Consider the following 22887-nt stretch of genomic DNA (forward strand, 5'->3'; position numbering starts at 1 on the left):
GATCCCACACACTCGAGCAGTACTCAAGAGTAGGTCGCAGCAGCAGCCCTCCTTGAATTGCTTTAATGTCTTCCTTTAATCTGACCTGGTGCAGATCCCACCCACTCGAGCAGTACTCAAGAGTAGGTCGCAGGGGCAGCGCTCCTCTGAATTGCTTTGATGTCTTCCTTTAATCTGACCTGGTGCAGATCCCAAAGCCTCGAGTAGTGCTCAAGTACAGGTCGCAGCAGCAGCGCTCCTTGAATTGCTTCGATGTCTTCCTTTAATCTGACCAGGTTCTGATCCCACACACTCGAGCAGTACTCAAGAGTAGGTCGCAGCAGCAGCGCTCCTTTTAAATGCTTTGACATCTTCCATTAATCTGACCTGGTTCAGATCCCAGACAATCGAGCAGTGCTCAAGTATAGGTCGCAGCAGCAGCGCTCCTTGAATTGCTTTGATGTCTTCCTTTAATCTGACCTGGTTCAGATCCGAGACACTCGAGCAGTACTCAAGAGTAGGTCGCAGGGGCAGCGCTCCTCTGAATTGCTTTGATGTCTTCCTTTAATCTGACCTGATGCAGATCCCAGAGCATCGAGCAGTGCTGAAGTACAGGTCGCAGCAGCAGCGCTCCTTGAATTGCTTTGATGTCTTCCTTTAATCTGACCTGGTGCAGATCCCACACACTCGAGCAGTACTCAAGAGTAGGTCGCAGCAGCAGCGCTCCTTGAATTGCTTTGATGTCTTCCTTTAATCTGTCCTGGTGCAGATCCCACAGCCTCGAGCAGTGCTGAAGTACAGGTCGCAGCAGCAGCGCTCCTTGAATTGCTTTGATGTCTTCCTTTAATCTGACCTGGTGCAGATCCCACACACTCGAGCAGTACTCAAGAGTAGGTCGCAGCAGCAGCGCTCCTTTTAATTGCTTTGATGTCTTCCTTTAATCTGACCTGGTGCAGATCCCACACACTCGAGCAGTGCTCAAGAATAGGTCGCAGCAGCAGCGCTCCTTGAATTGCTTTGATGTCTTCCTTTAATCTGACCTGGTTCAGATCCCAGACACTCGAGCAGTACTCAAGAGTAGGTCGCAGGGGCAGCGCTCCTCTGAATTGCTTTGATGTCTTCCTTTAATCTGACCTGATGCAGATCCCAGAGCTTCGAGCAGTGCTGAAGTACAGGTCGCAGCAGCAGCACTCCTTGAATTGCTTTGATGTCTTCCTTTAATCTGACCTGGTGCAGATCCCACACACTCGAGCAGTACTCAAGAGTAGGTCGCAGCAGCAGCGCTCCTTTTAATTGCTATGACGTCTTCCTTTAATCTGCCCTGGTGCAGATCACACTCACTCGAGCAGTACTCAAGAGTATCTCGCAGGGGCAGCGCTCCTCTGAATTGCTTTGATGTCTTCCTTAAATCTGACCTGGTGCAGATCCCACACACTCGAGCAGTGCTCAAGAATAGGTCGCAGCAGCAGCACTCCTCCGAATTGCTTTGATGTCTTACTTTAATCTGACCTGGTGCAGATCCCACACACTCGAGCAGTGCTCAAGAACAGGTCGCAGAAGTAGTGCTCCTCTTAATTGCTTTGATGTCTTCCTTTAATCTGACCTGGTGCAGACCCCACACACTCGAGCAGTGCTCAAGAATAGGTCGCAGAAGTAGTGCTCCTCTTAATTGCTTTGATGTCTTCCTTTAATCTGACCTGGTGCAGATCCCATACACTCGAGCAGTGCTCAAGAATAGGTCGCAGAAGTAGTGCTCCTCTTAATTGCTTTGATGTCTTCCTTTAATCTGACCTGGTGCAGATCCCACACACTCGAGCAGTGCTCAAGAATATGTCGCAGAAGTAGTGCTCCTCTTAATTGCTTTGATGTCTTCCTTTAATCTGACCTGGTACAGATCCCACACACTCGAGCAGTACTCAAGAGTAGGTCGCAGGGGCAGCGCTCCTCTGTATTGCTTTGATCTCTTCCTATAACCTGACCTGGTGCAGATCCCACACACTCGAGTAGTGCTCAAGAATAGGTCGCAGCAGCAGCACTCCTCCGAATTGCTTTGATGTCTTACTTTAATCTGACCTGGTGCAGATCCCACACACTCGAGCAGTGCTCAAGAATAGGTCGCAGCAGCAGCGCTCCTCTGAATTGCTTTGAAGTCTTCCTTTAATCTGACCTGGTGCATATCCCACACACTCGAGCAGTGCTCAAGAATAGGTCGCAGCAGAAGCGCTCTCTGAATTGCTTTGATGTCTTCCTTTGACCTGACCTGGTGCAGATCCCACACACTCGAGCAGTGCTCAAGAATAGGTCGCAGCAGCAGCACTCCTCCGAATTGCTTTGATGTCTTCCTTAAATCTGACCTGGTGCAGATCCCACACACTCGAGCAGTGCTCAAGAACAGGTCGCAGAAGTAGTGCTCCTCTTAATTGCTTTGATGTCTTCCTTTAATCTGACCTGGTGCAGATCCCACACACTCGAGCAGTGCTCAAGAATAGGTCGCAGAAGTAGTGCTCCTCTTAATTGCTTTGATGTCTTCCTTTAATCTGACCTGGTGCAGATCCCACACACTCGAGCAGTGCTCAAGAATAGGTCGCAGAAGTAGTGCTCCTCTTAATTGCTTTGATGTCTTCCTTTAATCTGACCTGGTACAGATCCCACACACTCGAGCAGTACTCAAGAGTAGGTCGCAGGGGCAGCGCTCTCTGAATTGCTTTGATGTCTTACTTTAATCTGACCTGGTGCAGATCCCACACACTCGAGCAGTGCTCAAGAATAGGTCGCAGCAGCAGCGCTCCTCTGAATTGCTTTGAAGTCTTCCTTTAATCTGACCTGGTGCATATCCCACACACTCGAGCAGTGCTCAAGAATAGGTCGCAGCAGAAGCGCTCCTCTGAATTGCTTTGATGTCTTCCTTTGACCTGACCTGGTGCAGATCCCAAACACTCGGCAGTGCTCAAGAATAGGTCGCAGCAGCAGCGCTCCTCTTAATTGCTTTGATGTCTTCCTTTAATCTGACCTGGTGCAGATCCCACACACTCGAGCAGTGCTCAAGAATAGGTCGCAGCAGTAGCGCTCCTCTTAATTGCTTTGATGTCCTCCATTAATCTGACCTGGTGCAGATCCCACTTACTCGAGCAGTGCTCAAGAATAGGTCGCAGCAGCAGCGCTCCTCTGAATTGCTTTGATGTCTTCCTTTAATCTGACCTCGTGCAGATCCCACACACTCAAGCAGTGCTGAAGAACAGGTCGCAGCAGCAGTGCTCCTCTGAATTGCTTTGATGTCTTCCTTTAATCTGACGTGGTGCAGATCCCACACACTCGAGCAGTGCTCAGGAATAGGTCGCAGCAGCTGTGCTTTTCTGAATTGCTTTGATGTCTTCCTTTAATCTGACCTCATGCAGATCCCACACACTCGAGCAGTGCTCAAGAACTGGTCGCAGCAGCAGCGCTCCTCTGAATTGCTTTGATGTCTTCCTTTAATCTGACATGGTGCAGATCCCATACACTCGAGCAGTACTCAAGAAAAGGTAGCACCAGCGTCCTATATGCCGTTTCCTTTACAGGTGAACCTCTCTTTCCTAAAATTCCGCCAATAAGCCGTAGTCGACCATTTGCATTCCCTATCACAGTTTCCACATGCTTGTTCCACCTCATACCGCTTTGCAATGTTACGCCCAGATATTTAACGCCTTGACTTTGTCAAGCTGGACCCTAGTAATACTAGTAGTGGAAGAAGGTTCGTGTCACCCCACTCTTCATTGTTGCAAGATGTATCCAAGATAGCGGCGATGACGTAACCGAAGATGTTGATCTGTAGTCTTGGCAACAGTGCATGCCATCATCCAAGATAGCAGCCATGACGTCATTCAAGATGGAGGACTTTGGCAGGAAGGCAGGTCAGTTGGGCTACCTCCACTAACATAACCCATCCTCCCCTCCCCTCCCCCCAAAAAATGGTGGGAAGTTCAAATTCCATCAGGACAATGCAACTCACCTTGACTAACCTAAGAAAATGGTGGAAAGATAGGTCACTTGGGCTACTTCCACTAACCTAAGTCATCCGACTGCCACCTCGTCCTCGGAAATGGCGAGAAGAGGACGCGACCTGTGCTAGACGTAAGTCTTTATTTTACATGCACTATTTATTTAAACAATTAGAGGCAGCTCCACCATCAAGTGTAGCCGCCATGAGGTCTGGAGTCCAACTGAGCTAGTACACAGTATTGCCACCATAGGGCACTGTCATCCATTCCGTGATGTAATCCAAGATGGCGGTCTGGGGTGGGGGGAAATGGCAGGAAACAGTGTGGCCGCCATGGGTTCCAGAGTCCGACTGACCTAGTACATAGTACTACCACTAGTGGGCACTGTCATCCGTTCCGTGACATAATCCAGCAGTGTGGTCGCCATGGGGCCTGGAGACCAACTGACCTACTACACAATACTGCCACCAGCGGGAGCTGTCATCCATTCCGTGACGTAATCCAAGATGGCGGGGAAATTGTGGGAAACAGAGTGGTCGCCATGGGCTCCGAGTCCATCTGACCCAGTACACAGTATCGCCACCAGAGGGTGCTGTCATCCATTCTGTGACGTAACCCAAGATAGTGTCTGGAGGGGAAAATGACTCAGCCTGCACTGGGCTGCTGGAGAGAAGAAGAAGTGTACTTTATTTATATTGGAACAAATTATTTAGGGACAGATTTTAGATAGTATATTTATCACATTGATATAAAACACAACCTCTGACATGCGTGGGGTCACGCCAAACAACCCACAGACCTGTAAACTACTCGTAAATTACTGAAATAACGCTCTGCAGACACGCAAACAACTCCTAAATTACCGAAATAATTTCAGTACATAGCACACAGACATGCAAACTCCTAAATAATGTAGTACACTGATGTGCAGACACGAAATCCGCTCGTAAACTGTCCAAATAACGCCTAGCACAGCCTACAGACCTGCTCGAAAAATAATGCAACAGACACGCAAACAACGTGTGCAGACACCGCCCGCCGCCCGCCGCCCCCTGCCCACTGGACAGCACAGGAAGCTACCGCACACAGCCCCTGAAGTCGGGATGCACTGGCAGCCCCCACAAAGTGATGCGGCCGTCAGCTGCCCAGCCACGCACAGGTGCCCGTTTGGGTGTCTCAAGCATGAGGCGGTGGCACCCCTTTCACACTTGACACCTGAGAAATTCCTCTCGAAATACGTGATCAGCTAGGCACCGTCGGTTACCCGACAGGACGGGAGCGAAGACCTATTTGCAGCCCACAGACGCTCCGACGGCGCGCGTGCTTTGACGCTCCACAAGCCACTGCCGGATGCAAGCAGACGTGAGCCATCGCTCTCACGCCGCTGCTGCCTACAGCGAGCAGTTTGGGTCTATTTTTGGGTATGCAGTCAGAGTTCTTCAAGTGTTCTACTGACTTCACAGAACTCCAAGGCACGCTCAGACCGGTCTCACACACGAGATGCCTCCGAGCAGCACGTGTGTTTACCATTGCTGACGCGATGGCTGCGGATACTGATGTCACAGAATAGCACAGGGTGCGTTGTTGCTAGTGATACTAACGGGACATGTGAGCTGTGTCTAGCCGTGCACACGTACCGAGCACGGCTGATGTCTCACGCGAAATGTTCGTCCTGCCATCAATACACGTCTCAGGAATGTTACACGTGCTCACCGCTAAAAGCCAGTACACACCCGCGAAAACACAGTTAATCATAAAAGCATTCTTGTTGTTTGGAAAGAGACCACTCCCTAAGAACACACGGGGGGAAATCATAACAATTACGCAATGTAACACCTACAACGCCTCTCGGTGTTAATAAACCAAAATAGCTCCCAAATTAGCTCCCATGCCCTCGAAATGTAAAATCAGAAAATGTCCCAAGCCCCTCCACAAGTAGTAATTTACGAAATAGAAATAAGAGACAAATAGAGGGAAATCTATAGTAGAAAAATAATAGAAAAATAAAAGAATTTTAATCATAAATTTTGGAAGCATGGGAGGGGGAAAAACGATAGAAATGGTTAAACTATTAGTTATTCTTATATATGAGAAAATCAATATTATGGTCACAGAATGTAGGTCTTGAACACTAAAGATAGCGTTTACTAAAGTTTAAATAGACATACAACGCAATTATGATACTCCAGTCTCTATCCTCTAGTCTGTTCGAAGTCAATTAGGATGTACAGCTTTAGGAAGCAACAATAGGAGCTTTATTAAACCAGGGCGCAAGAATAAATCGCAACGAGATTGTTTTATGGGAAGCATTCATTTCAGATCAGAATTAGAACTTTCGTCATATTGGAGGAACGGGGAGGTGATCAATAATCTCTCTGACTTTGTCACTTCGTGTGAAGATTTAAATATTTTACATAATTAACGATTTTTGGACAGATTCGGACTTTGTATTGTGATAGTGGAAAAGCTTTACTTCACGCGACTAGTAATCATAGTTCGTGTCAGTTTATGGATATTAAACGGGAACAATCTTTTTATCGAAAATGTCAGAACATTGTTTAGTATCTCTGATATTGACGGGATTCCAGATTAGATACTTATTCAAAGAACCCCTTTGAATGCGATCGTGTGAATAAACTGATCTATTAATAATTATTGTTAAATAAAATAACATGTTAATTTTAAACTGACTCTTCGTCTTGAACTTTACTTCGATTTAGGTTCATAAATAATTAGGTTACGTGATTTTCACCAAGAATAAACTGCAGACTAGTAAGTGAAACAAGTGAACGAGAATCTATTGAAAACACTAGTATTAATTTACTTATGGTTTTTTCCTTCAGAACTGGGAAGACAATACGTGTAGTGACTCACTCAGGTTAATGTAACAACTAGCTGGGATAAAACAAAACCCCTCCATACCAGTCAATGTATAGATAAATTAACATTCCTACTTTCATGCAAGATACGGAAGTCGGGATAGAAAAAAGGGTCGCTACAGCAAACAGAATTCGAAGCACTGTCTTACAGAAGAGAAAAGAAGGCCGGAATTTTCGGTATCCTACAGTTACAGCTCTGGAGATGTCCTAATGCCACAGTGGTGGATGAGGGACGGCATCCTCGCCAGAGATGGGTGGTCTCCTTCAACTTGTCTTTGAACATATGCTTTCTCAGAACTTTCCATACATACCTTGCCTCCATCTTCTTCGAATCAGTTTGTAGACGCTCCTACGTTCCGGCACAAAAGATGACTTGGGAATGAATATAGCATTATGATTGCATTTCGTACAGATCACCATATTGCACAGACAATTAAACCCTGCAAATTGGCCTACAGATCGTCAAATACACTCCTGGAAATTGAAATAATAACACCGTGAATTCATTGTCCCAGGAAGGGGAAACTTTATTGACACATTCCTGGGGTCAGATACATCACATGATCACACTGACAGAACCACAGGCACATAGACACAGGTAACAGAGCATGCACAATGTCGGCACTAGTACAGTGTATATCCACCGTTCGCAGCAATGCAGGCTGCTATTCTCCCATGGAGACGATCGTAGTGATGCTGGATGTAGTCCTGTGGAACGGCTTGCCATGCCATTTCCATCTGGCGCCTCAGTTGGACCAGCGTTCGTGCTGGACGTGCAGACCACGTGAGACGACGCTTCATCCAGTCCCAAACATGCTCAATGGGGGACAGATCCGGAGATCTTGCTGGCCAGGGTAGTCGACTTATACCTTCTAGAGCACGTTGGGTGGCACGGGATACATGCGGACGTGCATTGTCCTGTTGGAACAGCAAGTTCCCTTGCCGGTCTAGGAATGGTAGAACGATGGGTTCGATGACGGTTTGGATGTACCGTGCACTATTCAGTGTCCCCTCGACGATCACCAGTGGTGTACGGCCAGTGTAGGAGATCGCTCCCCACACCATGATGCCGGGTGTTGGCCCTGTGTGCCTCGGTCGTATGCAGTCCTGAGTGTGGCGCTCACCTGCACGGCGCCAAACACGCATACGACCATCATTGGCACCAAGGCAGAAGCGACTCTCATCGCTGAAGACGACACGTCTCCATTCGTCCCTCCATTCACGCCTGTCGCGACACCACTGGAGGCGGGCTGCACGATGTTGGGGCGTGAGCGGAAGACGGCCTAACGGTGTGCGGGACCGTAGCCCAGCTTCATGGAGACGGTTGCGAATGGTCCTCGCCGATACCCCAGGAGCAACAGTGTCACTAATTCGCTGGGAAGTGGCGGTGCGGTCCCCTACGGCACTGCGTAGGATCCTACGGTCTTGGCGTGCATCCGTGCGTCGCTGCGGTCCGGTCCCAGGTCGACGGGCACATGCACCTTCCGCCGACCACTGGCGACAACATCGATGTACTGTGGAGACCTCACGCCCCACGTGTTGAGCAATTCGGCGGTACGTCCACCCGGCCTCCCGCATGCCCACTATACGCCCTCGCTCAAAGTCCGTCAACTGCACATACGGTTCACGTCCACGCTGTCACGGCATACTACCAGTGTTAAAGACTGCGGTGGAGCTCCGTATGCCACGGCAAACTGGCTGACACTGACGGCGGCGGTGCACAAATGCTGCGCAGCTAGCGCCATTCGACGGCCAACACCGCGGTTCCTGGTGTGTCCGCTGTGCCGTGCGTGTGATCATTACTTGTACAGCCCTCTCGCAGTGTCCGGAGCAAGTATGGTGGGTCTGACACACCGGTGTCAATGTGTTCTTTTTTCCATTTCCAGGAGTGTAGATAAAGACTCTTACTCAATTACAGTGCTCTCCCACTGAGGACAGGAGCTTGAATATTAAAGCGCGAAACATATCTCCAACCTAGCAATATATCACCAAGTACCGTGTCGATGTAGTAAACATAAAATTCGTATTCTGCGCCATACAAAATCAGCCCTTTTACACCATTCATACACATACCGCGAAGACAGACAGCACTGTATATACTCATCGCAGCACTAGATATTTCCCAGCGATGTCGGCGGTCATCCAGCGCCAACGGGTGACCAGAGTGCTGTCAGCGGACCGAAGTCACTCTCAGAACTGTTCTACAAATTCGGGCTCCTCCCCCTCGGCACAAACGCGTTATTGTTTCTGGTCTGGATCTGCCTCCTTGCTTGCTTTTTCTACACCCATCTCCACACTCTGGGATTACAAGAACACATTTATTTTCGCATGGTTTGCCATAATATTATACAATTTTCGCGGTACTTCTCGATATCAGGCACACAGCAGTATCATGCCGATCGTTCGCGCAACATAATTCCGAAGATATAGACTGGAAATTATTTCTCTACAAACCCGAAACTTTAGCTAGGTGGGGCGTGCTGTAAACTACTGACTAACTAGAAACGTCTGCGAAGACATTTACGCGGAACCCGAAAAAATAGAGAAAACTGATATTTCCACTCGAAAAATACCGATGTTGGTGACGTAGCAGATTCCAAATCATCCCAATAATTTTCAAGCTCCACTAAGGTGTTCCTCATGTCTAGAGAACCAACAAAGGTATCTTCCACATGTTAGATGCACACACCATAATCGATCTTCTCTCAACCCATCGTTTATTTTCGGTCAGTATTATTTCGTATCGCCAGCGAGCAGTTATTGACAAAGTATTATACTTAGTAGTAGGGTATGCGTGATAGAGTCGCCTTGAGCATCAGGCTTATAAAATATGTGTTTGTGTTCCGACATGTGCAAAGGAAATGAGTATGTCCATACATAAGGAAGGTATGGATCTGACAAAACTCTACCATCTGGTGAGCAAGGTGTATGAGACAGGCGAAATTCCCTCAGACTTCAAGAAGAATATAATAATTCCAATCCCAAAGAAAGCAGGTGTTGTCAGATGTGGAAATTACCGAACTATCAGTTTAATAAGTCACAGCTCCAAAATACTAACGCGAATTCTTTACAGACGAATGGAAAAACTGGTAGAAGCCGACCTTGGGGAAGATTAGTTTGGATTCCGCAGAAATGTTGGAACACGTCAGGCAATACTGACCCTACGACTTATTTTTGAAGAAAGATTAAGGAAAGGCAAACATACGTTTCTAGCATTTGTAGACGTAGAGAAATCTTTTGACAATTGTGACTGGAATATTCTCTTTCAAATTCTGAAGGTGGCAGGGGTAAAACACAGGGAGCGAAAGGCTATTTACAATTTGTACAGAAACCAGATGGCAGTTGTAAGAGTTGACGGACATGAAAGAGAAGCAGTGGTTGGGAAGAGAGTTAGACAGGGTTGTAGCCTCTCCCCGATGCTATTCAATCTGTAGATTGAGCAAGCAGTAAAGGAAACAAAAGAAAAATTCGGAGTAGGTATTAAAATCCATGGAGAAGAAATAAAAACTTTGAGGTTCGCCGATGACATTGTAATTCTGTCAGAGACAGCAAAGGACTTGGAAGAGCAGTTGAACGGGATGGACTGTGTCTTGAAAGGAGGGTATAAGATGAACATCAACAAAAGCAAAACGAGGATAATGGAATGTAGTCGAATTAACTCGGGTGATGCTGAGGGAATTAGATTAGGAAATGAGATACTTAAAGTAGTAAAGGAGTTTTGCTATTTGTGGAGCAAAATAACTGACGATGGTCGAAGTAGAGAGGATATAAAATGTAGACTGGCAATGGCAATGAAAGCGTTTCTGAAGAAGAGAAATTTGTTAACATCGAGTATCGATTTAAGTGTCAGGAAGTCGTTTCTGAAAGTATTTGTATGGAGTGTAGCCATGTATGGAAGTGAAACATGGACGATAAATAGTCTGGAGAAGAAGAGAATAGAAGCTTTCGAAATGTGGTGCTACAGAAGAATGCTGAAGATTAGATGGGTAGATCACATAACTAATGAGGAGGTATTGAATAGAATTGGGGAGGAGTTTGTGGCACAACTTGAGTAGAAGAAGGGATCGGTTGATAGGACCTGTTCTGAGGCATCAAGGGATCACCAATTTAGTACTAGAGGGCAGCATGGAGGGTAAAAATCGTAGAGGGAGACCAAGAGATGAATACACTAAGCAGATTCAGAAGGATTTGGCTGCAGCAGGTACTGGGAGATGAAGAGGCTTGCACAGGATAAAGTAGCATGGAGAGTTGCATCAAACCAGTCTCAGGACTGAAGACCACAACAACAACAACATGGATCTGGGAAAGGAAGTCTATGTCAAGTTATGAGAATGGTACTGATATTTCTATTTCCAGAGCCGCAGCCATGAACATGGTGTATGTCCGATACTTCGCTCAGTGTTGAAGCTCGTTCAACCGAGATATTTAGTTGTAAGTACACGGATAAAATATATGTGTGACCGATTTCTTAGGATGATGATTCTGCTCGTGCGTGCTTGGCGTGCAGCGCCAGTGACCTGTGCAGGGATGCGAAATGTGCAGAAGCAGTCAACCGAACAATTTACGTGGGAGGGAATAACGCTGCAGTGAAAATACACCTCCATATTCAATCTTCTACCCAACACATTGGTTCCCTATTCGGTCGTCTAGAGGACAACACGGTTAAGTCATCTACATTCCTACACTCCAACAAGCCTCTCCATTCGGACAGCTCCTACCGTTAACGGGAAATGTGAATCATCCCTTGCACAGGTCACTGGCTCTGCACGCCAAGCACGCACAAGTAGAATCGTCATCCTAAGAAATCTGTCACATATATATTTTATCCGTGTACTTACAACTAAATATCTCGGTTGAACGAGCTTCAACACTGAGCCAAGTATCGGACATACACGCTGTTGATGGCTGCGGCTCTGGAAACAGAAACATCAGTACCGTTCTCATAAATTGACACACACTTCCCTTTGCTATCACACTACTCGACGTCACATCCATACCTTCCTCATGTATGGACATACTCATTTCCTTTGCACATGTCGGAACACAAAAAAACACATATTTTATAAGCCTGATGCTCAAGGCGAATCTATCTACATCTACATCAATTCTCCGCAAGCCACCTGACGGTGTGTGGCGGAGGGTACCCTGAGTACCTCTATCGTTTCTCCCTTCTATTCCAGTCTCGTATTGTTCGTGGAAAGAAGAATTGTCAGTATGCTTCTGTGTGGGCTCTAATCCCTCTGATTTTATGCTCATGGTCTCTTCGCGAGATATACGTAGGAGGGAGCAATATACTGCTTGACTCTTCGGTGAAGGTATGTTCTTGAAACTTCAACAAAAGCCCGTACCGAGCTACTGAGCGTCTTCCACTGCAGTTTATCTACCTTCTCCGTAACGCTTTCGCGATTACTAAATGATCCTGTAACGAAGCGCGCTGCTCTCCGTTGGATCTTCTCTATTTCTTCTATCAACCCTATCTGGTACGGATCCCACACTCCTGAGCAGTACTCAAGCAGTGGGCGAACAAGCGTACTGTAACCTACTTCCTTTGTTTTCGGATTGCATTTCCTTAGGATTCTTCCAATGAATCTCAGTCTGGCATCTGCTTTACCGACGATCAACTTTATATGATCATTCCATTTTAAATCACTCCTAATGCGTACTCCAGTTGCTGACCTGCTATTTTGTAGCTAAATGATAAGGGATCTGTCTTTCTATGTATTCGCAGCACATTACACTTGTCTACATTGAGATTCAATTGCCGTTCCCTGCACCATGCGTCAATTCACTGCAGATCCTCCTGCATTTCAGTACAATTTTCCATTGTTACAACCTCTCGATACACCACAGCATCATCCGCAAAAAGCCTCAGATAACTTCCGATCTATCACGCATCTCCTACTACTAAGTATAATGCTTCGTCAATAACTGATCGCTGGCGATACAAAATAATACTGACCGAAAATCAACGATGGGTGGACATGTCTCATAAGTTTTTCTTGCGAGTGCTACTACTGTGTCTTAGAAAGAGATGTTTAATCGTCTTACTAACCGCCAGATGTTAGAAAAGCCTGATACCAACAATTACTTATGTTACTGCCACAACCAGTCTTGGTTCTACATGCGCACACAAGTATCCATGTTAAAAGCTATATCGGCTTTATAAATCCACGTATGGCATTACCTGCGAATCATGTTTTTCCAGACAAATACCGAGACGGTGATCGCTGGAGTGTATATTAACAGACCAGCAGTCCGGTTAAATGCAGCCCACGATGCAATCTCGTCATAAATTCGCTGAATATTGAAAGTCATTCCACTAAGGAACGTGGTATGAAATCGGTATTTGCAACCCCCTCGTGCCGCCGCCACTAGATATTTCTCCAGTATTTGTAACCCATTCTGTCTCTATACCAAGTCAGAGGTTCTGCAATATATCCACTGAGTTACAGGTGATGACTGATTGAGAAGGATCACAGTTCGACGACGTTTGCAGCAGCATGGACTATCAGCTCGAAGACCGTGGCTGCGGTTACCCTTGACGCTGCATCACAGACAGGAGCGCCCGCGATGGGGTGCTCAACGACGAACCTGGGTGCATCATGATGGTCGCATCCGTGTTTGGTGACATCGCGATGAATGCACATTGGAAGTGTGTATTTGTCATCGCCATACCGTCGTATCACCCAGCCTGATGGTATGGGGTGCCATTGGTTACACATCTCGGTCACCTCTTGTTCGCACTGACGGCACTTTGAACAGTGGACGTTACATTTCAGATGTGTTACGACCCGTGGCTCTAGCCTTCGTTCGGTCCCTGCGAAACCCTACATTTCAGCAGGATAATGCATGACCGCATGTTGCAGGTCCTGTACGGGCCTTTCTGGATACAGAAAATGTTTGACTGCTGCCCTGGCCAGCACATTCTCCAGATCTCTCACCAATTGAAAACATCTGGTCAATGGTGGCCGAGCAATTGGCTCGTCACAATACGCCAGTCACTAGTTTTGATGAACTGTAGTATCGTGTTGAAGCTGCATGGGCAGCTGTACCTGTACACGCCATCCGAGCTCTGTTTGACTCAATGCCCAGGCGTATCAAGGCCGTTATTACGGCCAGAGGTGGTTGTTCTGGGTACTGATTTCTCAGGATCTATGCAGCCAAATTGCGTGAAAATGTAATCACATGTCGGTTCTATTATAATATATCTGTGCAATGAATACCCGTTTATCATCTGCATTTCTTCTTGGTGTAGTAATTTTAATGGCCAGTAGTGTATATCAGACAGCGCACTACATATTTATATCACTTCGAGCACAGTGCTTAATTTACGATCTATCTCTATGATGATAGGTGTCACAGAGTATTCTCGCAGTCTTAGGGTAAAATTAGAAAGACACCCCTCACACTGTCATTGACCAACCCTCCCTGCAGCACCGTTACCGATTTAATCTGCAATCGACCAGAAGTAGACCGCTACATTCCATATCTCTTGAACGAATGGAGCGTACCGAGTTATCCCATCCAAGTGCACATGATTTCTCGAGATGCGCCCATGTCGAGGAGGTTAGGCACTCGTTATCGAAGTATAGTAACAGATTTGAAAGTGTGGTGATGTAGTTGCAGACAGTGAAGGAGAACAAGAAACGGGTGATTTTTATGTGTGATGGAGCTCCAGACGGAGAGTCTAGGACCCGTACCTGGAAGGTATTGGTAAGAGAGAACATAAACACATGCACTCCTAAAGCTACAATGCTCTGCACTTAAAACAGGCTATACTGTTAGACTGCAGCAGCATGAATTTCGGAAAAACAAGTCAACTCGCCATACGATAAACAAAGTCCTTTGCATAGTGGAAAACATAGATCGGAAATACGCTGATCAGCCAAAACATTTTGGCCACTGCCCATCGCAACATTGGATGCCACCTGGTGGCGTTTTGGGCACGTGAAGAGGTAACAAAAGTATGTAAGTGGAGCACACATGGATGGAGGACCACCCTAGCAAAGACATAGGCTGCAAGTGGGGAAATACATTGAGATAGGCCACTCTGACAAAGGACAGCTTATTGTTACGCAGAGCCTGTGAACGAGTATCTCGAAAACGGCGAAGCTGGTCGAATGCTCACGTGCTACTGTCGTGAGAATCTGTGGAAAGAGGTAGAAGGACAGTGGATCTACTACTGGGTGCTAAATGTTTACACGTCCACAACTCTTCAGAGCGTGGGTTTCGGAGACCATTCTGCTCCGTCAAGCAGGATAGATGGTGATCTGTGACTCCTCTGCCGAAAGAACACAATGCTGGTGCATTAATAAGTATTTTGGAGCACACCGTTCATCGTACAGTGTTGAACATAGAGCTTCACAGTGGATCACACCTACGTGTTCACATGTTGACCCAATGGCATCGCCAATTACGACTTCAGTGAGCAGGAGACCATCGGAATTCGTCCATCGATCAATGCAAACGTGTCGGCTCTTTGGATGAATCGCATTTCTGCTAAACTAGATCGATGGTCGTCCTCACACAGGTTGTCATCGGGATGAATGGCAGGTCGAAACGTGCAGCGCATTACAGACCCTGGCTGGTGGGAGCAGCATTATCTTAGGGAGAAATTCGCCTGCGCTTGCATGGGACCTGTGGTATTAATCGAACAAACACTGACAGCTGCGAACCACCTGCGTCCCTTCACGTTTGGTGTCTTCCCCGACAGCGGTGTCATGTTTCAGCAGTGTAACTGTCTTTGTCCCGGAGCCAGAACCGCTGTAAAGCTACAGTGGTTGGAGGGACTCTATACTGAACTCACGCTGATGTCTCGCCGTCAAATTCACCCGATGTAAACCTTATGGAACACATTAGGGTTGCTATCAGGCACCATCACCGCCTACGCAAGTCAGCAATTCGTTATTCAAGCGAATTACATGAGCTGTGCATAGACATCTAATGGCTCGCACCTCCACAAACCTACCAACGAACTGTTTTCGCAGTGGTACCTGGAACAGTGTGAAATGCATCCTACATTTCCATCCTCTGTGTTGTTTACCGATGAAGCAATGTTACGACGTGATGGAGTCTTCAACATGCACAATTCGCATGTTTGGAGTGAGGACAACCCACATGCCACAGTTACTAGTGGTCATCAAGTGCGATTTTTCGTTAATGTGTGGGTCGGTGTTGTTGGGGCTTGTTTAACTGGGACGTATCTGCTACCTAGGCCATTAAATGGCGGGCACTATTACAATTTTCTAGCCAGAGCCGAATAGTAGCAGCAGCAGGAACAATTCATACACCTGGGGTTTTTGCCCGTGTCAGACAGAACATGATCCGATGGTGTAACCTTTGTTTACGTGTCAATGGAGGCATTTTTGAAAATCTACTGTAACTGAAATTGGGTTGAGTTAATGTGTTGTCTCTTGATCATAAAAAAATGGAAAAGTGTTTGTTGGTTACTTAATTTGCAGCCAGAGAAATCTTCCTCTACCGGTTTAAACAATCCTCATAGGAAAAAATGACATTAGGGAAAAATATTTGTTTTGGTGTTCCCTTCAACCTCTCAGAGTTTGTCGGTTTAAATACTTTTCACCCTGTATAAACCACACCTAGGCTGACCGTCCCACCAGCTATCATCGTTAATCTGTGAAACGGATTCATTCCAGGTGAGGATCACCTCCCTGTGCCCTGGAAGTGCCGGGTCAATTCCCTCATCTGACCAGGTGGGTCACCGTCCTTCAATATCTCCATTACAAACTACAGCAAACTGTCGAAAAATTGCAACAGAAACTGGCAGGTGTAAACACTACAGATTATACCTGCAGTAACACAAATGAGAATATGCGAGGCAATTATACGCTTTGCGGCAAGCACATGGGCGCCTAACTGAGCCTGGCGGCAAACGTAACTGCTGTGAGGCGCAGGTAGAGGGGTGTGCTCCTACAGTTACCACGCACCTTTAGAATTACATCTATGGAAACCCTTTGTGCAGGCTTGGGCAACTTGCCAGTCGATATTACCACTAGGTACCATGCTGCTACATACTGGATAAATGGGATTCACTTACAAGATAAGAACGATCATTGAAGAGGACCTCATCAATGAACACCATCTTAAAATCGTAAAATGCTCTGGCCAGTCACATTAATGCGACCACGTCTCAAAAGCCTTAATAACCGCGTTTTGCAGTGCAGACTGCTTACAAGACGTGCTGGAAGAGAGCCAAAGAGGTTCTGGGTGGGGGGGGGGGGTGTACCGACAGGTACAGGGTGTTTCAAAAATGACCGGTATATTTGAAACGGCAATAAAAACTAAACGGGCAGCGATAGAAATGAACCGTTTGTTGCAATATGCTTGCGACAACAGTACATTTTCAGGCGGACAAACTTTCGAAATTACAGTAGTTACAATTTTCAACAACAGATGGCGCTGCAAGTGATGTGAAAGATATAGAAGACAACGCAGTCTGTGGGTGCGCCATTCTGTACGTCGTCTTTCTGCTGTAAGCGTGTGCTGTTCACGACGTGCAAGTGTGCTGTAGACAACATGGTTTATTCCTTAGAAAAGAGGATTTTTCTGGTGTTGAAATTCCACCGCCTAGAAGACAGTGTTGTTGCAACAAGACGAAGTTTTCAACGGAGGTTTAATGTAACCAAGGGACCGAAAAGCGATACAATAAAGGATCTGTTTGCAAAATTTCAACGGACTGGGAACGTGACGGATGAACGTGCTGGAAAGGTAGGGCGACCGCGTACGGCAACCACAGAGGGCAACGCGCAGCTAGTGCAGCAGGTGATCCGACAGCGGCCTCGGGTTTCCGTTCGCCGTGTTGCAGCTGCGGTCCAAATGACGCCAACGTCCACGTATCATCTCATGCGCCAGAGTTTACACCTCTATCCATACAAAATTCAAACGCGGCAACCCCTCAGCGCCGCTACCATTGCTGCACGAGAGACGTTCGCTAACGATATAGTGCACAGGATTGATGACGGCGATATGCATGTGGGCAGCATTTGGTTTACTGACGAAGCTTATTTTTACCTGGACGGCTTCGTCAATAAACAGAACTGGCGCATATGGGGAACCGAAAAGCCCCATGTTGGAGTCCCATCGTCCCTGCATCCTCAAAAAGTACTGGTCTGGGCCGCCATTTCTTCCAAAGGAATCATTGGCCCATTTTTCAGATCCGAAACGATTACTGCATCACGCTATCTGGACATTCTTCGTGAATTTGTGGCGGTACAAACTGCCTTAGACGACACTGCGAACACCTCGTGGTTTATGCAAGATGGTGCCCGGCCACATCGCACGGCCGACGTCTTTAATTTCCTGAATGAATATTTCGATGATCGTGTGATTGCTTTGGGCTATCCGAAACATACAGGAGGCGGCGTGGATTGGCCTCCCTATTCGCCAGACATGAACCCCTGTGACTTCTTTCTGTGGGGACACTTGAAAGACCAGGTGTACCGCCAGAATCCAGAAACAATTGAACAGCTGAAGCAGTACATCTCATCTGCATGTGAAGCCATTCCGCCAGACACGTTGTCAAAGGTTTCGGGTAATTTCATTCAGAGACTACGCCATATTATTGCTACGCATGGTGGATATGTGGAAAATATCGTACTATAGAGTTTCCCAGACCGCAGCGCCATCTGTTGTTGAAAATTGTAACTACTGTAATTTCGAAAGTTTGTCTGCCTGAAAATGTACTGTTGTCCCAAGCATATTGCAACAAACGGTGTATTTCTATCGCTGCTCGTTTAGTTTTTATTGCCGTTTCAAAAATACCGGTCATTTTTGAAACACCCTGTATGTGGAGCCATGCCAACTCCAGAACAGTGACCAGGTGCGCTGTGTTTTATGGCTGAGGTTCCATCGCGTGTACAGTGCAACTGAAGTGGTCCCATAGATTCCCTGAAAATTTGGTGGCCAGGGGAGTACAGTGCACTCGTCCTGGTGCTCCTCAAACCAAACAGGTACACTGCGATCTCTGTGACACATTGAATTGTCCTGCTGGTAGATGCTTCTGTGCTGAGGATAAATGAACTCCATGTAAGGGTGAACACGGTCCCCAGAGATAGATGCATACTTCTGTATGACAAGAACGAGGAGATCACGCAGGGAATCCAACGAAAGCATTCCCAAGACTATGATGCTGCCTATTCTGGCCTGGGCCCTTAGATGATTGTTGCAGGGTGTTGAATTCAGACGTTTCACTTTGTGCATTCCAACGGCTATCTCTCCGATGGAGCTTAAACCGTGATTCACCCATAAAGGTCACTTGTCAGCACACAATAGGCGTCCAGATACGGTATTGGCGAGCAAATTCCAGCCTTCATCGCTGATGAACAGCAGTCACCATCAGCACATGAACCAGGCGCCAGTTGTGCCGGTCCATACGCAGTTACGTTCACTGAACAGTCATTGAGGAGACACTTGTAGTAGCTCCTTGGTTCATCTGGGTGGTCAGTTCCTCAACAGTTGTACGTCTACTCTCCCGTACAGACCTCTACAGTTATCATTCGCCGCTGTCATCTGTGGCCCATGGTGCACCACTGTTGCCACAGCGCGGTTTGGATAGAGCCATTTTGCCATGCCCCTTATACTTTAACCATGGTATAACACGAACAGTTTACAAACTTAGTCGTTTCAGAAACACTTCCACCCCCAGTTCAAAAGCCAATGATCATGCTGTTTTGGACCTCAGATAAATGGCTCCATTTCCACATTGTGATAATGGCTGCGCTGTTTTCCATGTCACCCAACACGCTTTATATACCCTCCACTGTTAGTGCTGCCACTTGTCGTATGTGAATGGTAACTGCATGTTGTGTCGAACATAGGTAGCGGTCACATGAACATAACTCGACTATCTAAGACATGGGCCTTATGGAACACATATCAGAGGATGACCCACCTGAGCCAAGAATGCGCATGTGGGTAATTGGCCAGACGACAAAAAAAAAAAAAAAAAAAAAAATGCCACACATCAACACATACAACTCCATTAGGAATCCAAACTATGGGTACACCCAGGCAGAACGGCAGACGCTATTTCAAGAACGTTACAAGAAGAATGTGCCAAGATACAGGCCGTACAGAGACGCAGCCAGACTAAACATAACCATGACACTAAATGACAGCCGGCCGGAGTGGCCGAGCGGTTCTAGGCGCTACAGTCTGAAACCGCGCGATCGCTGCGGTCGCAGGTTCGAATCCTGCCTCGGGCATGGATGTGTGTGATGTCCTTAGGTTAGTTAGGTTTAAGTAGTTCTAAGTTCTAGAGGACTGATGACCTCAGCAGTTAAGTCCCATAGTGCTCAGAGCCATTTGCATCATTTTGAACTAAATGACAGCAGGATTGATAGAGAAAATTAAACATCATACAGCGATACAGATACAGAAGATGAAGCAGACACAACTGAAGTCAAGGTCACACATAAAAAAATGTAGCTACAAAACTACATAAAGAAGTAAAATATTATTACAGATAGAAATACATGCACAGATGGCTACAAAGAAACTTGTGAATAAAGAAAATTCTGCGCAGAAATATATAACTCAATGTTCGCACTCCAAGATATACCTTCCTGACAAGTCCCATGAAGAATTGATGGTAATAGCTACTGTAATAATTATCTTCACAATGTATTTGATAACAATCTGTAAACAGAATTACTGTTTCCTTATGGCCACTTTAAAATTGTAAATAAGTAATTAATTTAGAAAACTCACCTTAAAGCGCAGTTCAATTACTTAAACAACTTTTAATATTAAATCAGAAGACAAGAACGTGATGCAGTTTCGGAGCTTTCCCTTCTGAGCATTGATGGTAGTGTGCAATCACCTTATCTATCCTTTCTTATATTTCTGTTGTTTCCCTCTAAATTACTAACATTTTTATTTTTTACCCTGGCTTATCTATAACTAATTTAATTTTCTTTACAACTTATTAACTATGACTTTGACACTTAATTGGTGAAAACACTATGTGCTTTTGTATTGTTTTTCTTCCTTAATTAACAATTTAATTGCAGAAAAACAAGAATAGTGTCAAAATTCTGAAAACTGGCTAGTTTGTAGTAGCAAACGATCCACTATAGAACCAAGGTGTGAGTCACTCTGTAATGTTAATAAATAAATAAATAGAAGCATGAAAAGATTTTAGGATATGTGTGAATCACCAGTTCTGATACCTGGAAGATATACATGGATTTTTAATGCGAAATCTATTGAATAACTGATGGTTGTTCTGTCAAGAATGGAGTTGTTACTTGGAGGGACACTGGAGCACATAAAAATATACCAGGGACCAGGCTGGTACGTAAAACATGATTATGACTATAAACAAAACTCTGCGTAGATGCGCAAGAAACCAGCCACGTCCATATATAAAAGATAGATTTAGACTGATCTCTGCTGGATTCTGAAGAGATTGGAGAGGACAGAGACGGTGAATTAAGGGACGCTGAGTGAATGACATCAGAAAGTGCCACATTGATGGAAAATAGAATACTGTAAATCAGTGAGAAGTTTCAGTATGGTACTGGCTGCCAAATGGCTGAAGATGTTGATGATGGAGATGGTGCACCGTCTCCCCAGTATACTGCTACAAAAGTCTGGCAGACGGAAACTCACCTTTGATGCCGTTGCAGGGTGGTCGGCTGCACACAGCTGACACTCCATCTTGTAAGCAGTAGCACCGCTCACATCGGATCCTGAATGAGGTGCCTGGAATACACTCCCGACGCGGCTTTTCAACCTGGCCCGGCGTCATTATTCCGGTTGCGCAGTCCTCATCTAGCGAGACGCACCAGAAAATAAGGAATAACTACATACAGTCCTCGATGGTACTACTGAAATACGTCTCTGCAACTACAAGAAATTGCGTATTTTTGTCGGTAAGCGTGTTTCGTTTTACTGAAGTCAAATATGAACTGTTTGTAATGAAAGTTATTTACAATTTGGCTAGCTTTATAGATCGAAAAATACACTCTAATACAAAAAAAAAGACGTACCATCAAGAAATTATAGAAATGGTATGGAAATCGGTAGATGTACAAGTACACTACTGGCCATTAAAATTGCTACACCAAGAAGAAATGCAGATGATAAACGGGTATTCATTGGACAAATATATTCTACTAGAATTGACATGTGACTACATTTTCACGCAATTTGGGTGCATAGATCCTGAGAAATCAGTACACAGAACAACCACCTCTGGCCGTAATAACGGCCTTGATACTCCTGGGCACTGAGTCAGAGCTTGGATGGCGTGTACAGGTACAGCTGCCCATGCAGCTTTAACACGATACCACAGTTCATCAAGAGTAGTGACTCGCGTACTGTGACGAGCCAGTTGCTCGGTCACCATTGACCAGACGTTTTCAGTTGGTGAGAGATCTGGAGAATGTGCTGGCCAGGGCAGCAGTCGAGCATTTTCTGTATCCAGAAAGGCCTGTACAGGACCTGCGACGAGCGGTCGTGCATTATCCTGCTGAAATGTAGGATTTCGAAGGGATTGAATGAAGGGTAGAGCCACGGGTCATAACATATCTGAAATGTAACGCTTACTGTTCAAAGTGCTGTCAATGCAAACAAGAGGTGACCGAGACGTGTAACCAACGGCACCCCATACCATCACACCGGGTGATACGCCAGTATGGTGGTGACGAATACACGCTTCCAATGTGTGTTCACCGTGATGTCGCCAAACACGGATTCGACCATCATGATGCTGTAAGCAGAACCTGGATTCATCCGAACCTGGATTCATCCGAAAAAATGACGTTTTGCCATTCGTGCACCCAGGTTCGTCGTTGAGTACACCATCGCAGGCGCTCCTTTCTGTGATGCGGCGTCAATGGTAACTGCAGCCACGGTCTTCGAGGTGATAGTCCATGCTGCTGCAAACGTCGTCGAACTGTTCGTGCAGATGGTTGTTGTCTTGCAAACGTCCGCATCTGTTCACTCAGGGATCGAGACGTGGCTGCATGATCCGTTACAGCCATGCGGATAAGATGCCTGTCATCTCGACTGCTAGTGGTACGAGGCCG

Source organism: Schistocerca nitens, chromosome 10, assembly GCF_023898315.1.
Source record: "Schistocerca nitens isolate TAMUIC-IGC-003100 chromosome 10, iqSchNite1.1, whole genome shotgun sequence".
NCBI classification, from domain to species: domain Eukaryota; kingdom Metazoa; phylum Arthropoda; class Insecta; order Orthoptera; family Acrididae; genus Schistocerca; species Schistocerca nitens.